Genomic DNA, 19,561 nt, shown 5'->3' with positions numbered 1-19,561 from the left:
AAAACTAACTTGGCCTCAGTTAACTCTGATGAATCTAATTTTTTGTTTGTTTCTAAAGGAAAAGATGTGTTTAACCTAGCTTTAGCCTCTAGCCTGCTATACAGCCTTATTAGTCTTCCTAGACTAATGAGTCTAGACAATGTCTTAGGGACCAGAGCCAGCTTTGCACCAATTTGTAGATAAATAATGCAGTACAGCCTGTTGCATTCAGACTGCGGGCAGATGCTGCTTTAGAGGGTCATGTATGACATCAAGCTGTTACCCTGTGAATTCAGTTAACGCACTGTAATGATTTTTTTGTCAAGTCAGTTTCATTTCTTGTTATTTTTCTTATTATAATAGAATGCCTCTTCTCCCTCTCCACCCACATTCCCATTAATTATTTTGTGTCAGTCTACTACAACATTACCATAAGTGTTTTTTCTTATTTAAACTACTTGGACTAATGAAATATAAACTACTTCAGTGAATTTTTAAGACTTTTTATTGTATTTTTTTTCATTACCATTTTTCACTCTTATACCAGCTTCACCTTCATCCACCCACCCACTCCCCATCCCACAGTCACCACACGGTCGCCCATGTCCATGAGTCCTTTTTGTTTTTGGCTTGACCCCTCAATCCCCTAAGCACCCCCACCAGAGCTGTCATCCTGCTCTCCATCTCTGAGTCTGTCTCCATCTCTGAGTCTGTCTCATGTTGCTTGTTAGTTCAGTTTGTTCATTAGATTCCACATCTGAGTGAAATCATATGGTATTTGACTTTCTCTGACTGGCTTGTTTCACTTAGCATCAGGTTCTCCAGGTCCATCCATGCTGTCACAAAGGGTAAAATTTTCTTCTTTTAATGGCCAAATAGTATTTCATTCTGTAAATATCCCATAGTTGTTTTATCTGCTCATCTACTGGTGGACACTTGGGCTGCTTCCAGATCTTGGCAATTGTAAATAATACTGCAGTGAACATATGGGTGCTTGTGTTCCTTCAAATTTGAGTTTCAGGTTTCTCCAGATAAAATCCCTAAAGTGAAATCACTGGGTCATAAGGCAGATCCATTTCTAATCTTTTGATGCACCTCCACACTGTTTTCCACAGTGGATGTACCAGTCTGTATTCTCTCCCAGCAACAGTGCAAAAGGGTTCCCTTTCTCCTCATCCTCACCAGCACTTGTTTGTTGATTTATTGATAATAGCCATTCGAACTGGTATGAGGTATCAGTCTACCACGACATTAGCATAAATGTGTTTTCTTATTCAAGCTGCTTGGACTAATGAAATGTAAACTACTTCAGTGAAATTTTTAGCATTGAAAAAAGCCTCTTTTTGGCTTTGCCATATAGCTCAGATGGTAAGAATGTCATCCAGATACACCAAGGTTGCAGGTTCAATACCCAGTCAGGGCACATGCAGGAATCAACCGATGAATACATAAATAAGTGGGATAACAAATAACAAGAGGGAGAGATGTTTCTTCCTCTCTGTCATCACCCTTTTCTCTAAAACCAATAATTTTAAGTGTTTTGTAAAAAATAGCCTCTTTAAATAAAGCGATGCCAGAAATTTTGGAGGATACCCCTTTTCTTTAGCAGTCTTTCCCTGAGACCTGGTACCCTGTCTACCTAGCAGAAAAATAAAAGCCAAAATGTAAAACTTAGTCACTTTTTGGACTAATAAATTAAAATTATCAGTGTTCAGTATGTGCCATGCATTGTGTTAGATACAGGATATACAAAAGCAAGGAGACCCTGGCTCCTGAATGTAGGGGCCACGCTCAGACCGGGATGTTGGGCAGTGATTATAGCACAAAAGGCAAAGTACAATGATGGAGGTATGCACCGAATAGGTACACAAAAAAATATTTGTCAAAAGAATGACCAGTGTACAATACTGTTATTTGAGTTTTTTACTTCCTGAAGTCAGAAAGTGCAGGGCCTGGCACCCATCATGTGTCTCAGGAAGGTTTGTTCATTTATTCATTTATGATCATGAATGAATAAATGATTCATTTATGATTATTCATTTATGATCGTCTGTGGCTTCGGTGCCCGGCATCGCACTGCTGCACAGAGCGCCTCCCGGCACCTGCTTTGTTGTCAGAAGAGGAAGGAAGGGAAGAATCAGTGATCTGTGCTTCCCGATGTCTCTGTCCAGTGGCCCATCTTAATGTTTTTTGCAGCTTTGTAGCCTTGAGTGGTTGAAAAAGTTTCAGAATATTGGCAACCCTACAGTCAGTATGTCGATTAGCTTTGTAATCCCAGATCAGTTGTTTCTAGTACATCTAGCTAGTGGAGTAAGGGAGGTATATTGAATTCATTGTGCTAGAAGATACCACTCGGTGAAATGTTTGGTAATATTTTTCATATTTCCATGTAGCTACATTTGTGGAGCATGATGCCAGAAATTAAGGAACTGAAGTAGTTTGCTTGACTGTAGGATGGGCCGCTTTCTCTTTATTGGACATCATATACAGAATCATTAACAAAAAGTTATCGCTGCTGTAATTGCTGAGAATATTGATATACTATCATTTTTCTTCTAATATGGAATAGTTTTCATGGATTCTTTTGCTGTTAAGGTTGGCAGAGTGCAAATCGAGAAATTCTGGAATCTCACATGCTGTAATGGGATTACCTTACCTCTCTGGTGGTTTTTATTGTGGCAGTGGTCATTGTGTGTGTGTGTGTCTCTCTGTCAAAATGACATTTGGGACAGATCGGTGTTAATCGGGCTGCTCGACAGTTGCTCTGTGCAAGTTAGTGTGCCTTACGCTGTGACTCCAGCTCTGGTGCGGGTGTTGCTGCCACTGCCAGTGAGGCTCCTGCTGAAGCCCCAGTGGCTCTTCGAAGTAGGAGGGTAGCGCCTAACCCATCCCCTCCATATTGGGAGCATTACGACTCTGTATTAGTTAGCTAGTATTGCATAAGAAATTACCTGAAAACTTAGCTTAAAACAATAAACATTTATTATATCACACAGTTTCCAAGGGACAGGAATCGGGAGCAGCTAGCTGGGTGGTTTTGGCCGTCTTGTGCGAGGTTGTAGCCATGCTGTCAGCCAGAACTGCAGGCCTCTTAAAGCCTGACTGAGCTGGAGAATCCTCTTCGGGGCTCATCACGTGGCTTTGGGCAGGAGGCTTCAGGTCCTCACTCTGTGGACCTCTTCACAGGACTCTCGTGAGATGGCAGCTGCCTTCCCGCACAGCAGGTGATCCGAGAGTGAAGGTGGAACAAGTATGGAAGTCACACTCTTTTATAACCTAATCTCAGAAGTGACGTGCCCTCACTTCTGCCATATTCTTCTGGTCACACAAACCAGCCCTGGCCCACTGTGGGAGGACACTGCACGAGAGTGTGAATATATGTGCATGAAACTGGGAATATTGGGGGCCCTCTGTATACAGGCTACCCACATGTGTACACTCACCACCTTACCAGGGTGTAAGTCACCTTTGGAGGGCAGTATCGAGCACAGGTCCAGTGACTTGCTCTCTCCAGTAGTGCTGTCTCATGAACCCAGCACCATCTGTCTCTCCCTTTCCCAGAAATGGCCTCGCTGTAGGAGCCGTCCCCCGGGTTATCCTTCTGCCCTGTGGTGATTTTATTTCAGATGCCTCATTGCCTTTCTGAATCGCACAGCACTGCTTAAAATCTCCACAGTCCTCCCCACATTTCAGTAGTTTCGAATCGAGTGAACAGAGCTGCAGCCTCCTTCCCTTCCTTCCCAACAGATACTCGCTTCCTAACAGTATTCAAGCCCCGTATGTCAAAAGCCTCTCTCCGCTTCACCAGACACCCAGCTGTGTGTTCTTGTCATTCAATCCATGCAGCCCGTTTCCCCTCCAGAGAAATATGGAGGTTTAGGGTCTTCTAAATCTCTAGGATTCAATTTATTTTTTGAGGGGTGGGCCTTAGTCCCTTAGGCCTTAGTCCCTACATGCCATAGTTTATTGCTCCCAGTAGTGACGGAAGTATTGGATATTTTAAACAAATGTCATTTTACAGCCAAAATAATGTGATGTGTTTGTTTACAAACTTGTAATTTGTTCTCTCAACTTACGGGAAATGTCTGTTAAGATCCTTTGAAATTCAGTATCTATAGCGAAAGTACTTTGTTGTTTTTTTTCCCTGTAATATTTTATAATCAACTTGGGAAATTCCCACTGTGACAGTCTGTGTGTTAAAAACATAACGGATTACTTTTTTACTCAAGATTTTTTGACTTCACTCTCACAATGCATAGGATAATAACACGTGGATAACATATCAGTCACTTAGTGATGCCTTCTGGGTGTTTGAAAACTTTTATTTCTTTGGTCCTTAAAACAGAAAGTAGCTACTATTGCTTATCCTCTTACATGTCTCCAATTACTCACTTAGGTATAAGCTCATGTCTTACCCATCTGTGATATTAACTAAAGAAATAGGAACAAACTCTGCTGTCCATCAGGAATTCCCCTGTCAGCTTAAATTACAACAGGCTTTTCAGAGAACTCCTAGCATTTCTTGTTTAGTAAATGTGCATCAGGTTGAATTTGTGTGTCAGGTAGTTCTTAAATTTGCATCTAAAGTAATGCTGGGATTTTTATATTGGTTTTACTGATTTTTTTCTTATTTTGACTTCAGAGATGGCTTTTTCTCTTCTCTGCCAGTGAAGGTTAATTCAAACTCTCCTGGTATAATACTCCACAGCTTGTCTTAAAGAATATTGTTATATTTTCTTGTGCTAACTGTGGATTTGAACTGTTTTATGGTTTACTTTGAGTATGCATCTTTATGTTCTGACAGGGTTACGATAGCTGGGGGAACAGTATCTTTGGTTTTCTTCACTCTTGAGTATGAATAACCTCGAATGTGATGTTAATGTAGTTTTGCATTCAATTTGTGCCAAAGGAAATAGTAAGTTGTACAGTTGATTGATCTAGTGAGTGTACTTAAGGCCATTTATTTGAACACACAATCATTAGCTCACCAAAGCTAGTCAGATTTTATAAATATTTTGTAAACTGTGCCCAGGACCCTCTTCTGCCTGATGAACACAGTTAATTTCAAGCTAGCATAATGGGGCATAGCCTTCCAGTCCCTTCTAAATCCAAGTTACAGAAGTCATCCAAAAAGAGGCACCGTCCCACTCAGATTTTTCAGTAGTCCCCACATCTATCTGCCAGAGGGCTCAACAGGGCAGATTGTCAGAGCAGAATAACAGTTACGTGACTTTAATAAACGAATATTGCCAGGCTGTAATTAGTATATGTCAAATCCTAGTTAATACATAGCCTCAAATATTTGAAATACCTGCCTCTGCCAATATTTGCTGGCAAACATGTGTAGTCTTCCTCATTACGTTCACCATGGTGGCATAATTTTAGTGTATTCAGTTGATTGGCTGTGATCTAAAACACTGATTAACTTCCTCTTTGCCTCCATGCTGAGAACAGCGTGATGATCTGGCCTCTGTGGCGGTCTTCCCTGGTCCTGCAAAGGCAAGGACAGCAGGTGTCCTCCCTGGATAATTTGAGGCAGTGTTGCCTCCCAGCTACATTACAGCCAGAGGGGAAAAGATGAGTATCTGAATTGTAGTAAAGGGACAGAAATGAAAATAAACCACTACTATTAATGTCTTTGTCTCCTGTGTTACATCTAGCTCTTTAAATCAAGTGCCCTTAAAGCAGAGGATCTGGACTGTCCTTGGGAGCTATAGGAGATTGTGGAGCAGCTTCTTTAATAGTTGCCACTGCCACTCACGTTGGTGTACCGGCCGTTGCAAGCCTAATAGGACCCCAAGAAGTAAAGATATTAAAAGCAATTCAAAATCTAAGGAAGTATCATTTCAAACATAAAAACATTTTCCTAGTATCAGCAAGACAGAGGCCTGCCAGGCAGAAATGAGTTTCATTTCAGTAAAGGCTTAGGGTTAGCAGTGAGAAAACCCAACAGCCACAGGCTTTGCGAGTAGCTAGAGTCACATTCAGAGAAATATGTGTGAAGCGGAAGCCGGTGAAAGACAAATACCATATGATCTTACCTATAAGAGTAATCTAATGAACAAAATAAACTAATGAGCAACATAGAACCAGAGACATGGAGACATGGAGCAGACTGACAGCAGCCAGAGGGGTGGGGGGAAGGTGATAATGGTGGAAAGAAGGGAAAGGGACTAGACAAAGAAAATGTAAGAATGACCCACGGACATGGACAACAGTGTGGGGATTGACTATGAGAGCAGGTGGTGGGCTGGGCGGAGGAGGGCAAAGGGAGAAAAATTGGGACAACTGTAATAGAATAACATTTTTTAAAAGAACCCATTAGGTACAAATGTCTTCATCACAATTATTGTCAGTAACATCTGACCACTTCTGCCCATCTCTACCACCATTCTAGTCTAAAGTAGTTATCTTTTGCCTAGATCACTTCACTTGCCTCCTAACTCATCTTACTGTAACCACTCTTGCCCCTCATTGTTCTTAGAATGAAGGCTTTAACCACGTGCCCATAGGCTCTGTTCAATTTCACTTCTGTCGCCTCCTCCAGATTCATCTCAAATCAGTCACACTTCCCCTGAAGAGCCTTGCACTACTCTTCATTTGCCTGGAACACTCTTCCTCCCTTCTCTTCCCCTAGTTACCTCCTTATCCCTCAGAACTCAGGGAAACCTCACTTAATCTAAGAAGCCTTTCTGCTTCACCATCTCCCCACCCCAAATTAGACCGCATTTTAATGTTCCAGATTTCCAAACTACTCTGTACTTTTTCTTCAGATCACTTAATTACATAGCTATCTGATTGTTAAATACCTGCTTTCAAACACTCCTTGAGAACTTCTAAGAGAGTGAGTGTGTTGGGCTCATCGTATTTTTCTTAGTGCCTGGCACAGTACCTGACACAAAACAGATGCTCAGGGGATAGTGTTGAATTAGGAAATACTTCATGAGATGTACACAAAAGCCATCATGATAAAGGTGCACACACCCTCTTTCTCTCTTGGTGGCATCATTACAAGTGCGTTAGACACTTTTTGGAATATCTACTCAACTTCCAACCATTCCCTTTCCTCCAGGATTTATCCCACACCACCTCTCAAACACACACAGGCATGCGCTTCTGGAAGCCACAAGTGTACTTTGTGCCTCTCCCTTGCTTTCCCTCCCATCACCCTTTCCTTCCCCTCCCTTAGTTAATTGGATCAGGAGTGGACATGCCCATCCCAGGATGGACCAATCAGAATTTGTCCGTAGAAAATTTGAAATTTGGACTAGGGATAGTTGGTCTCTTCTAGTAGTTAAACTATAACGTGTAAACTCCAGAGCTCCAGGGTAACCATGTCTGCCCACTGTGTAGACCCACGAAGTGCAGACCCATGAAGCACAGAGCGAGAAAGGCTACCGCAACATGAGGACTGGGGAGCTGCACAGAACTGAGAGCACTGCCAGCATGCACATCCCAGCTCCCAGTCTTTTCCCATCTATGGGCTGCCTCTGTGTCCTGGGATTCCTAAATTTCTTTTTTGCTGAAGCCAGCTTGAGGTGGTTTCCCTTATGTAGAGCCAAAAAGAAGCCTTAATACAACTAGAAAATCTAAAAACAATGTTCTCAAAACACACCCAGACTTTGGAGACAAGACCCTGTGATCACTGAACCCATGTAGAAAATTAACACCTCACATGAATTTCAGGTGCCTTATAGGGTGTGATAGTTGGTTTAGACTATTCTAAATAATTGTCGTTGTTGAAGAACCCATATACTTAAGCAGCAAGCGTCTAATTAGCTATTTTTAGAAACTGAGAGGTTACTACATAATTGAAACCTATCTTCTATGTCTCTTAAGTTGCCTTAAAAAAACAAAATGAAAAACTAACATTTAAGAAAAACAATCTTAATGAGCTTGGTAACTGAAAAACAAAAAACAAGAAAAAACTTCAGTGCTAAGGGATTTAACGTATAACCTCACTGACAGTTTCTCTTTGATGCTCTGAATCACGTGATTGGCCAGCCAAAAACAGCTGCACTTGCTGTTAACCTTGAACACAATAGAAATAGAAAGTATTTTCTCATTTCATCTGTTTTTCACCATTATTATGAAAGAAAAACTTAATGACTTTCATTTTTCTATTCTCTAGGGGAAAGCATATTTTCTTTCTTTTTTTTTTTTTTATGAAATCACTAAAGGAGAATGATACCGATGCAGTCTTGCCCATTAGGCAACTTTGCCTTTGACCTGCCTGTGTTTGGACTCAACATTTCCTCCCACTTTCTGTATTAAAGCTCCAGTGAGCTGCATATTTCTAACCATCAGTCTCCCAGTCTTTCCAGCATTTATCTTCTGCTTGTCAGTCATCTTAACCTAAATTCTAATTTCTGTGTCTTGTGTTTTATTCGCTAGCTCTTCATTTTCTGTTCTAAAAAAATTGGAAGTTTCCAACATAGTTTTGAGAGTATTAAAAAATATTAACCAGTTCCATAGTACCTAGTGTGCATGAGCTCATTGCCTGTACAATGGCTTTCTCATTGTTCAGAAATAAAATGGATGATAAGATTAAGCCCATCAGAAAGGGGCCAGTCACCCCTGGCTGGTGTAGCTCAGTGGATTGAGCATGGGTTTCGAACCAGGGGGTCACCGGTTCCCAGTCAGGGCACATGCCTGGGTTGCAGGCCAGGTCCCCAGTGTGGGCCACGTGGGAGGCGGCCACACATGGATGTTTCTCTCCCTCTCTTTTTTCCTCCCTTCCCCTCTCTCTAAAAGTAAATAAGTTTTTTTTAAAAAAAATTTTAAAGAAAGGGGCCAGTCATTTCAAGTGAGATAAACTAAGATTTGAGGTCTGGAGACCAAAGAATAGAATGTTACTAATTTTAAAGATAGTGCCTTCAAACTAGGTTTTTTAGAGTTTTCTAAATAAGGTAGAGATTTAAGAATATGCAACTTCATACTTAGCTCAGCTTGAATAAAAATAGATATAACCTTAATTGTTTTATTGTTCTAGTATAATAGACCTATGTTTCTCTTAGTTAAGCTATCTTTTTTGGAGCATGTCATGAAAGATCCTTGAATACAGGTTTTTTCCTAACTGAGCCAAAATTGGCTTTTTCCTATCTTGTATCTGTAACATTGTTCCTATAGAAAACATCAACCAATAACTACTTTTAATGATGCTATCTTCTCTTGGGTGTAAACTAGAAGTGTAACTTATAATTACTTAACTGTGTTTTCATATATATATATATATATGAAAACACAGTTATATATTTAGTAGGAATATGTATACTTATATGATCTTAAAGTCAGCCTCTCGTCATGGGTTTGTTAAGGCACCCATTTGTAGAAACAATATCATGTGATTTTGTCATGACTGCAATCATGCCAGGAGTACGTGTCTCACGCCACCATTCCTCTGACATCACTCTCCATGTTGAATAATTTTAAAACCCACCAGACTGTGTTGTGGTCTTGGCCTTCTGCCAGTAATTCTTCAAATCTCAGTTCTCTCTTCTGTGGATGAAAGCAGGAGCTGTTACACCTATGTCAAAGGTAATTGTGAGGCTCAAATAAGAGAGTGAACAGGAGTATTTTGCATATTTGTGTCCCACATGTAGTAACTGGAGGGCTTAAAGTTTACTCTTATAGCTCTCGTTTCCATAAGTTTTTCTGAAGTCTAGTTGTAACACAGAGTTTATTATTCAACTCTCCTAGCCCCAAGCATGGTTCCACTGTTGCCTCTTTTCCGTCTCTTCTAAACATGCAGAATGTTCACGTGAAGAGTAAAAAGGAGAGTTAACAGAATCACGTAGTTGTAGTTTTGCTTCCCTTTCTCAGTTTGTTTCTATGTTGTCTTGGTAGAGGACAGGCTCTTCTCAGGTATGCAAGAGTGTAGGCTGCATAAGACCCACATAAAAGTATTTACGCTCCTACCAGATGATAAATACGGAATTAGTAGTGAATCTTATAAATGAAGCAGAGATTTCATCAGTCAGCCCAAATTATTTGTTGAGCACAGTCTGTGTGGCTCAGCTCTGGATACAGTGCAGTAAAAAATAGTAGGCATGGACTCTTTCTTCAAGAAGTATACAGGCAAAAGGTGATATAACAAAAAATATGCATTTGAAAAAAAAGTATACAGGCTTCAGAGGTATGGCAGGCACAGTTCCAGTCCACCACAGTGGAGCCTCACAACACAGCAAGTTGTGATGTGTTTCTGGTCTTGCCTTCAGACTATAAAAAACATAGTATCTGTGAAGCACAGTAAAGTGAGGCACAGTCAGATAAGGTATGCCTGTATAATGTTATGAGATACAGGCACGTCCAAAAAATAAAAGATAGTATAAAACTGTATAATGTAATATAGAGCATACTCTCCTGTGAGGTCTAGACTTTACCTATTGTAAGAGCTCAGGAGATTCAGAAAAGTTGAGGGTGTTTTGGAATAATCAGTAGAGCCATGAAAAGAAGTTAAGTTGAAGGAAGTCTAAGGTTTGTACAGGTAGATAGGAAGGGGACATCATCCCAGGCAGGAAAAATGACATATTAAAAAAAACAAATATTAGCCAACTGGATTCAGCAGTACATTATAAAGGCCAATACCATTATCTTTTGGTATTGGGATTTTGGGCAAGTGGGATTTATCCTAGGGATGCAAGGTGGTACGGTATTCACAAATCAATGAATGTGATACACCACATAAACAAACTGAGAGGTAAAAACAAAACCCAAAAGCCTAGCATGAAACAAGCCTTTCTCTAGATCCACAAGGTATTCCAGGTCCTGTCACAGCCGATGAAAGACTCCTTTGTAACACAGAATGTCTGAAATTGATTGGACTCCTCTTACTGTAGAGAGGCTTGTATGTTGGTATTACATTGTTGTGGAATAACACTAGGCCCATGACCAGCACAGCTTGGGAGAGTTTGTATTACATATTTTAGTCAGTTGGCTAATTTGCATTATGCTGGAGCCCTCTAAAAACGTATATCCCCTTGCCTCTATTAGCCAGGTTTTGATGTTCTAATCATTTATTTGCCAATGATTACTCTCTACTGGCTTAGAAAGAGAAAAATTAGCCCTTTTTTTAACTTTATATTTTTTAAGATTTTATTTATTTATCTTTAGAGGGGAAGGGAAGGAGGGGAGAGAAACATCAATGTGTGGTTGCCTCTCATGTGTCCCCTGCTGGGAACTGGCCTGCAACCCAGGCATGTGCCCTGACTCGGAATCGAACCGGGATCCTTTGGATTGCAGGCCCACCCTCAATCCACTGAGCTACACCAGCCAGGGCCCATATTTTCTTAAGAAACTATTGCCTCTCTCTCTAAGATTGTTTTTGAGGGATATTTGATTTGATTTTTAATTTTGTCACTTTTTTGATTATGTAGTTTTTTTACTTTTATTCTACTGATATGTTTGGTATATTACATTACCTGATTTTTCACAAGTTAAACCACCCTTTCATTTGTGGGGTAAATTCCACTTGGTCATAGTATATAATCTTTTTTTATATGTTACTGGATTTGGTTGATAATATTTTGTTGAAAGTTTTATTTTTCTATATGTAGTGACTCACTATATGAGGAAGCAATCAATTATGAATACACTCAGCCCAAAGTAAATTGTATATCTTAATTATCATCATTTTTTCAATAGCTTTTTTACTAGCTGCTGTTTCCTTCCACAGTTTGCCATGCCTTTAGGTAAAATCAGCACATCAGGCCCTGGCCAGGTAGCTCAGTTGGGTAGAGCATTGTTCTAATAAGCCAAAGTTGCCAGTTCATTCCCTAGTCAGGGCACATACAAGAATCAACAATGATTATGAGGATAATCACTTATTAAGTTATATAAATGTTTAATCACTGGGGTGTACACCTGAAACTAATATAATAATGTATGTCAACTATAATTGAAAATTAAAAAATGATTTAAAAAAAGAACCAATGAATGCATAAGTGGAACAACAAATCTGCATTTCTCTCTCTGTCTCTCTCTCTCTGACTTGCTCTCCCTTCCCCTCTCTCTCTCTGAAATAAATAAATAAGTAAAATTTAAAAATCAGCACATCAAGACTCAGTTGGTGGTCATAAACTGCCAGATAATGAATAAGAGAAATCTCCAGGTCTCGTGAGTGCTGACGTGCTGTCAGCAGTGCTAGCACAACAGCAGTGTGGCGGTATGTTGTATTCTCACCTGGATGGTGGATCCCAGAGGGCTACCCACAGAAGCAGTGAGGTCACGGAGAAACAGACTGAACTCAGGTACGAAGAGCACTTTGCTTTCCTACTGTGATTAGCCCTTGGTTCTTATCTTCTAAACTTGGAGCTTTTATGTACATACATATATATATACATTTCTAACAGAATATATATACGTGTATAGATATACATTTGATCTCATATGAAAGGAAGAATGCCCTTGAAATCTGAATAATGGTGAGCCTCAAGTCTCAAAGGAATATACAGTGTGAGGCTAAAGTTTTTCCTATTGCTGTAGTTCAGAATAAGATGGTTATTGAAAGCAGAAAATGATTATGATAGTATCTACTGTTTGCTAAAAGACTTATCTTAAAGGAAAAAAAGTAGCTTAAGACTAACCCTATATAGCAATTCCATGTGGAACCATTACCTTCATAGATCGATTAGAATATTAAATAGCTGTTAATATTGCCAGAGTTTAAGACTTGTTCATATTGATCAAGGTCTTATGGAAAACAACCACACACATTTTGTGTCATTCAAGATGCTGCGTCAGTTAATATATGGGAAGTGCTCAGAACAGGATTGGCACAGAGTAAGTGCCAGATAATAATGTTTACTATTCTGGATGGTTGAGTACGGACTGATTTTAACAACTTAGAAATTTCTCCAAGTAAGTAAAATAGCCCTTTTAGGCTTTCTTTGGAACTAAACTCTTTTTTCCTGCTTTCTTTATTGCTTCATACTCAATTATCTACCTCTTAACAAAAAAAGGTTGACTGAATTTACTTGAGGGTGTTTCCTCAACAAAAGGAATATCATGTTAAATTAGTCTTAAACTACCCCATTTTAGTTTAAATTTGCCAAATATTCAGACAAGTGAAAAAATTAGCACATTGGAAGACTTTTTTTTTAAACTTCGCTGATGACTTGTTCTTTTGTTCTGAGGATTTAATCACTTTCATTAATTGATACTGAGATTTAATATTTTAAGTTGTATTTCCTTTCTTTAAAATAAAGAAAAACTATAAGTTAGTATCTAGCCTCTTACCTAACAAGAAAACAATTGCTAGACATAAGTCAGAGAAACAATTTACAAAGAAAAGGATCCATATATTTCACTACAATGAGATTTAAAACCTCAAAACATAAAACAAACTTAAAAGATGAGTAAACTAGGCAAAAATAATTTTGTACTTTATTAATAAAGGCCCAATATTTTTAATCTCATAATTGAGACAAATATCATCATTTCTATTTTTAAAAAGCCAAAGAACATAAACAACTCAGAGGGGGAAATAGAAACAACCAGTACACATGTTAAAAAATGGTCAGGCTCTCTAGTAATCACAGAAATATTTAAAATCACTTATTTTAAATATTAAAATAAGTTACCATTTTTCCTGTAGCGAAGGTATTTTTATTATCATACTAATGTTGTCAAAGGTACTGAGTAGGACTTCCGGCCAAGATGGAGACGTAGGTGGAAACACTGTGCCTTCTCGCACAACCAAGTTTAAAGATGACAAAGTTTTAGTGACAAAAACACAGAAAATTGAACTGTACAGAAGTCCGATAACCACGAACCATTCATGCAGACCAGTAAGAAGGGCGGAGTCAGTGGCTGGTGGAGAGAGGTCGAGCAGGAAAAAGCAGGGCTCCAGTGCAGGGAAATGAAGCCTCAAAACACTGATTGAAAACACCTGTGAGGGCTGAAGGGCCAGGATAAACTCCTAGACTCACAGGGTCCTAGAACGTACACAAGCCCACCCGCACGGGGATCAGCACCAGAAGGGCTCAGTTTGCTTGGGGGAACCAGCAGAAGGGACTGAAATCCAGTAGAGAGCTGAGCAACCACCATTGTTCCCTCTCAGACCCTGCCCCCACAAATCACAACCCAGTAATTTGGGTTGCCCCACCCTGGTGAACACCTAAGGCTCTGCCCCTCATATGTAACAGGCACGACCAGACAAAAAAAAATGGCCCAAACAAAAGAACAGATCAAAGCTCCAGAGCAAATACAACTAAGCGACCAAGAGATAGCCAAGCTATCAGATGCACAGTTCAAAGCACAAAGCACTGGTAATGAGGATGCTCACAGGATTGGTTGAAACTGGGCACAAATTAGATGAAAAAATAAACGCTATGCTAAGTAAAATAAAGGAATATGCACAGGGAAACCAATAGTGATGGGAAGGAAACTGGGACTCAAATCAATGGAGTGGACCAAAAGGAAGAAAGAAACAACCAAACAGGAAAGAATGAAGAAACAACTATTTAAAAAAATAAGGAGAGGCTTAAGAACCTCCAGGACACCTTTAAATATTCCAACATCCAAATTATAGGGGTGCCAGAAGGGGAAGAGGAAGAGTAACAAGTGGGAAACTTATTTGAACAAATAATAAAGGAGAACTTCCCCAATCTGGCAAAGGAAATAGACTTCCAGGAAATCCAGGAAGCTCAGAGAGTCCCATAGAAGTTGGACCGAAAGAGGAACACACCAAGGCACATCATAATTACATTAGCCAAGATTAAAATAAAGGAGAGAATCCTAGAAGCAGCAAGAGATAAAGGGATAGTCAACTACAAGGGAGTTCCCATCAGACAGTTGGCTGATTTCTCAAAAGAAACCTTACAGGCAAGAAGGGGCTGGAAAGAAGTATTCCAAGTCATGAAATCTAAGGACCTACATCCAAGATTGCTCTATCCAGCAAAGCTTTCATTCAGAATGGAAGGACAGATAAAGTGCTTCTCAGATAAGGTCAAGTTCAAGTTCATCTTCACCAGGTCCTTATTACATGAAATGTTAAAGGGACTTATCTAAGAAAAAGAAGATAAAAAACATGTGTAGTAAAATGACAGCAAACTCATAATTATTAACAACCACACCTAAAGCAAAAACAAAACAAACTAAGCAAACAACTAGAACAGGAACAGAACCACAGAAATGGAAATCACATGGAAGATTAGCAACAGGGATGGGAGGGGGGGAGGTACAGAGAATAAGTAGCATAGATGGTGGGGAAAAAATAGGGGCAGGGCAAGAGTAGTTTGGGAAATGTAGAAGCTGAAGAACTTATGACATATTGACATGAACTAAAGGGGGGGAAAGTGGGTGGGAGAAGATTTGCAGGGTGGAGGGAATGAAGCAGGGGAAATGGGCCAACTGTAATAGCATAATCAATAAAATATATTTTTTAAAACTTACTGAGAAATGGAAATTTAAAGAAGGAAAAAGATAAAAGAAAGCCAGGAGAAGGTTATCATGAAAAATTTAAATCATAAAGTCTCCTGTTCTTATTATTAGAGGTGGTCTGCACTTGGCTCTAAGTTTCCATTAACCAGGATAGAAAAGGGAACATGACTCATGGTGCCCTCAAGATAACAACAATCAACTGTTATTATTGAGACAAGAAAGAAATGTCTCCCCAGATTAACTGTGTGGGCAAATTATTTAACTTCCCTCGGCCTGTTTCTTTGCCTGTAAAATAAATTATAATAGTACCTTTTATAGAACATTATGAGAATTATATAAAGTTCCTAGGATAGCAAACAGCAGGTAGTAAGCACTCAAATAGGTTACAGATTAGCTATAATAAATTACGTTCTTAAGAGTGTCCTTACAGAAATCATTATCATGAAAGTAGATATCATTAAGGAAGAATTGGAAAAGTACCTTATTTTTTAGACCATAAAACGTACCTAGGTTTTAGAGGAGGAAGGTAGGAAAAAAGTTTTTTAAACAAAAAATGTGGTAAAATATTTAATAACAAATAACATAATATTTCACCAATGTAAATGTAAACAGAACTCAACAGCAGCATTAACAACCATTGTTCCTTCCAAAGTGGGGCTGGGGTTGGTGGGGTGCATCTTATAGTCCAAAAAATATGGTAATTCTTGCCTCAGGTGGGAAATCCTCTCATCAATAGTACACAGTGTTGTGAGTTAATTTCCTTGTGTTTTCTCTGTTCACTCAATCCACATTTACTAAGCACCTCCTTTATGCAAGTTTCCTGCCTGATAATAAATAGATGGCCAGATACAGGCCTTACTAAATTGGTATTCTGATTCAGCCAACTCTAAGTAATTTATCTTGAAATTATTCTGTTGAATAATAAATAAAATCAGTTGCATTTACTTTTTTCTGCTCTCCAAACGTGAAATTAGTATTCTGTAAGCAAAGACTTGGCAAAAGCAATGATGGAAAGAGTGAGAAATAGTCATTGAACTTAATGAAGACCCACTAAGAATAATCAATTGACACTTTTAGCTTCCTAGGAAGTAACAGCATGGTGATAAAAATATTAATTGCTACATTTATTCACTGCTAACTATGCACCAAATTGTGCCAGTTTCTTTTTTATATATATTTTATTTATTTATTTTCAGAGAGAGGGGAAGGGAAAGAAAGAGGGAGAGAAATATCAATGTGTGGTTGCCTCTCATGTGTCCCTCACTGGGAACTGGCCTGCAACCCAGGTATGTGCCCTGACTGGGAATCGAACCGAGATCCCTTGGTTTGCAGGCCTGCACTCAATCCACTGAGCTACACCAGCCAGGGCTGCCAATTTCTTTACATGTATTATCTCATTTAATCCTTACAACACTTTGAGATTGTGAATATTATCTTCTTCTTCTCTCTCTCTCTCTCTCTCTCTCTCTGTCTCTCTCTCTTTGTTGTTGTTTTTGTTGTTGGGAAGATTTTGAAGCCTTAGAGTGAGTAAGCTGCTTGCCTGGAATCACAGCCACAGGCCACAAGCATTGGTTTAAGCCAGAATTCAGACCCAGGCCTTGCTGATGCTAAAGCCAATATGCTTAGTCACTTTAATGTATTATTTTCTGTGTAATAAAACCAAAACGTATCAAACCTTGAGACCCTCTGTTCCAGTTCTGAAATGTCTTTCCTTGACACCCTCAGTCAAATACACCCCATTTGTACTGTCATGTGATAAGTTCATGCACCCGTCTCACCTTCCTGGTTTTGACGATCAGATTGGAAAGTTAGCCATTTCCCGGTCTAACTAACTCTGTGATTGGCAGTCATGTCATTTAGTAGCTTGATATGATCATTAGCCTGAACTCTCTTAAAAATAATTTTTAAATGGAAAATATCACTGCATTTGAAGTAGAGAAGTCTAGCTACTTAGCTTGGTCACCTGTAATCTTATGGTCCTGGACTGTAATGGATTGCTTTGGTCCTGAGAGCACTGAACCATGTTGTCTCAATCCCAAATTATGAGCCTTTTTTCCTAGCTCACCAGTTAGCCAACAAACAGCCTTATTAGTATTGACAGTGAAGATACATCTGATATTTAAAAATCAAAAAAATTCAGGCTCCAGGCAAGTTGACCTGGGGCTCCTCTGATTTCCCCTGACAATTGAAGACACAGATTCATATTCAAACTATCATGTATATGTCATGCTCACTGGATGGGTTTGCAGCAGAGAACTTTCCCTGTACCCTTTTTCCTTTTGATGGACATAACAGATGGTTGTTCTGAGACTTCTGGAAATAGCAGCAGTGGCGTGGTCAAGATCTCAAAGGCCAGATACTGTCAGATTGAAAAATAAAGCTGTGTTCAGCATCAGTAATCTCAGGTTTGAAATTGTTATGCTTTACTTGAATTGCACACTACAGAAACTAGAAAAAGCCTGTCGAGAAAATTACCATTCTGAAATACTTATATAAGGGCAGGATTTACTCTGAGGGATAGACAAAGTCTCCTGAAAGGAAATCTTATGAAAGAGAATACAACCCTGGCTGGTGTAGCTCAGTGAATTGAACACGGGCCTGCAAACCACGCGATCGCGGTTCAAATCCTAGTCAGGGCACATGCCTGGATTGCAGGCCAGTTTTCAGCAGGGGACTCACGAGAGGCAACTGTACATTGATATTTCTCTCCTTCTCTCCTCTTCCCCTCTAAAGATAAAGAAAAAGAAAGAGAATACAGTTAAAGTTTATATTTGTTGGAATATGTTAACCTCAGAAGTCTGTAATAAATCAATACCCATTTATAGATACTGATTTCTTTTTCCTTTTACAATTTTTCTAATCTTATTTTGAGCTTCATTCATAATTCATGTTTTCTTCTATTCCTGGCTTCCCATCTTCCTTAAGTCATTTCATCTAGATCAGTGATTTTCAACTTTTTTCATTTCATGGCACACAAACTAATTACTCAAATTCTGCCACACACCCAAGAATATATTTTTTGCCAATCTGACCCCCAAAATAGGTATTTTTAATAGCTATGATTTTGATTCGTTTACGCCGGATGGCTGTTGTTGTGTTGGCTATTGTCATTGTTTTTATGTGACAATCTAAGGGAAAAGAGGTCAGTGCCCCTGACTAAATAGTCAGATATTGCACATTTTAAAAATTCTTGCAGCACACTGGTAGAAAATCGCTGATCTAGATATATGTTGACCATCTGTCTTTCCAAAAGGCTATTTCTTTTCTCAACAAGGGGCAGGGGTGGAAACAAAAGGCACAATATGGACAGAAAGACAGGGAAAATCCTGTGGGCGGTTTTTTGGCTCCTCTCCTCTGGCCCCCTTTGCCTGCCCTGCAGCCCCCTAGGGAACAGCAGAGAGACAACAGCTTGTATACATTTGAGAAAGTGGCAGGGCTGCAGAAGGGAAAGTGCTAGGCTGTTTAGCTCCCTCCTAGACAGAGAAAAGCAATGCAGGTGGTTAGTGCTGTACCAGAATGGAGAGTTTCTGTGCCATAGTATCAAGTAGAATGGAATCTCTTTACTTGTCATTGAAGTGGAATATAAAGAGGCTTTATCACTGCTTGGGAAGGTAGAGTAAAAGCCAGTCATTTGAATTGCTTCCAAATATAGAATTAGAAGCTATCTACATTGTGACAATTCTGTAATAACCTATGTCTTTCCCCAAAAGACCCTCTCATGACCTTAGGGATTACATGCATACGGTGCTCCAGGAATGCACCCACAGGATTGTGTAGGCTTAAGATGCACGCTTTATCTCTAGCGCCGCATAATGTCTATCTATTGCCCTTGAAAATTGAGCGCTAGTGAAGGTCCTTGAGAAAATACCCTTGAAGTTCCCTAGCCTTAGTGTAGTAGGTCTTCAGTTAATAAATATTGAATGAATAGTACATTAGTTTGAATCATTTCTCATTAGCAGTTTTGTAGGTAAAAAAGAAGGAACACTACCCGCCTCTAGCCATGCTGAAGACCTCAGAAATAAGGCAGTCTTGCTCAGAAGAGCCTAAAAACCTGAAAGGAGAGGTGCAGCCCAAGATCAAATTACAGAGGAAGTAGTGAACTTTGAAAAGAGCCGTTGTACATGGAGATGAATTTACTAGTCTGTAAGCCCTTTCAGGTTCTAATCACATCAAAATAATAACAATAATAATAATAATATAG

At 39.4% G+C, this 19,561-nt stretch overlaps 1 protein-coding gene across 5 annotated transcripts in view; it reads left to right on the top strand.

Annotated features, from left to right (window-relative positions):
* Positions 1-19,561, top strand: part of MICU1 (mitochondrial calcium uptake 1) — a 274,732-nt gene that overhangs the window by 201,684 nt on the left and 53,487 nt on the right. The gene's annotated exons all lie outside the window — the stretch shown is intronic.

Source organism: Sturnira hondurensis, unplaced genomic scaffold (assembly GCF_014824575.4).
Source record: "Sturnira hondurensis isolate 20B ecotype Veracruz unplaced genomic scaffold, ASM1482457v3 Scaffold0008761, whole genome shotgun sequence".
Taxonomy (NCBI): domain Eukaryota; kingdom Metazoa; phylum Chordata; class Mammalia; order Chiroptera; family Phyllostomidae; genus Sturnira; species Sturnira hondurensis.
The sequence above is the reverse complement of the archived record's forward strand: the minus strand, read 5'-3'. Positions and strand labels throughout refer to the sequence as shown.